Source organism: Seriola lalandi, unplaced genomic scaffold (genome assembly GCF_002814215.2).
Source record: "Seriola lalandi dorsalis isolate HSWRI2012SDOR001 ecotype SW California unplaced genomic scaffold, Sedor1 jcf7180002051188, whole genome shotgun sequence".
Taxonomy (NCBI): domain Eukaryota; kingdom Metazoa; phylum Chordata; class Actinopteri; order Carangiformes; family Carangidae; genus Seriola; species Seriola lalandi.
Genome location: NW_019521741.1, coordinates 3,588 through 4,408, shown reverse-complemented (window position 1 = coordinate 4,408; position 821 = coordinate 3,588). Strand labels below are relative to the sequence as shown.

The 821-nt window shown below is 38.7% G+C and overlaps 1 protein-coding gene across 1 annotated transcript in view; it reads left to right on the top strand.

Moving 5' to 3' along the window:
* LOC111649533 (DNA replication factor CDC6-like) overlaps positions 1-821 on the top strand; it is a gene marked incomplete at its 3' end in the record, with an annotated part of 5,449 nt that overhangs the window by 1,052 nt on the left and 3,576 nt on the right. The window lies entirely within an intron of this gene.

Genomic DNA, 821 nt, shown 5'->3' with positions numbered 1-821 from the left:
TTTAGTGATATTTATGCCATTGTGGATCAAAGTTTTGCACAGTTATGGTTTACTTCCGGTCGGTTTGTCTTGTGACATTTGTGACCTCCCTCCTGTTTGTTTGCATATTTTATCCTGTTACAGCAGCTGATCAATAGGAAATAAAGTTACCAGCTAAACCAGCAGGTGGCGACATTCCCTGATATGAGCTTGAATTAAATGTCTGAAGTAAAGTAAATAGTGAGTTATTTTATGAGAGATAGAAATATTACAACTGGATATTAAAGTTCGTCCATGTCTAGCACTGATATGTCAGTGGTGGAAGAAGGATTTAAATTGTCTATTTAAATAAAATACTGAAAAATAAAGTGTAAACTGTCCTTTTGTGTAGTAGTCAATGTGTTGGAGTCAATTTTAACTGCGTCATATACTGTTGGGCGCTTTAATCTATAATGATGCGTCTTATTTTATCAACTGGTGATTTGTTTTGTGTGAAATCTGAAAAATAGTAACAGTGAATGTAGTGACGTAAAGTAGAATATTTCCATATGAAATGTCGTTTAGTAGAAGTATAAAGTAAAAGTACTTCAAAGTTGTACTTTAATAAATGCACCTTATTAGTATTAATGTAGTTCCCGGGAAGATAATATTCCGCCAAAACAGTTCTCTATTAAAACTCCCGCCACAGGCCTGAGTGTGGGTTCGGCAACACATGACGTAACATCCGCCCAATGCGTCAGCGTCTCCAATGAGCATCGAGGCCGCCGTGGCATCGACCAATCAGAGAGCAGCGGCGGGAAATACAGCTGATCGACGAGGAGGCGACAGCTGCGATTTGGCGC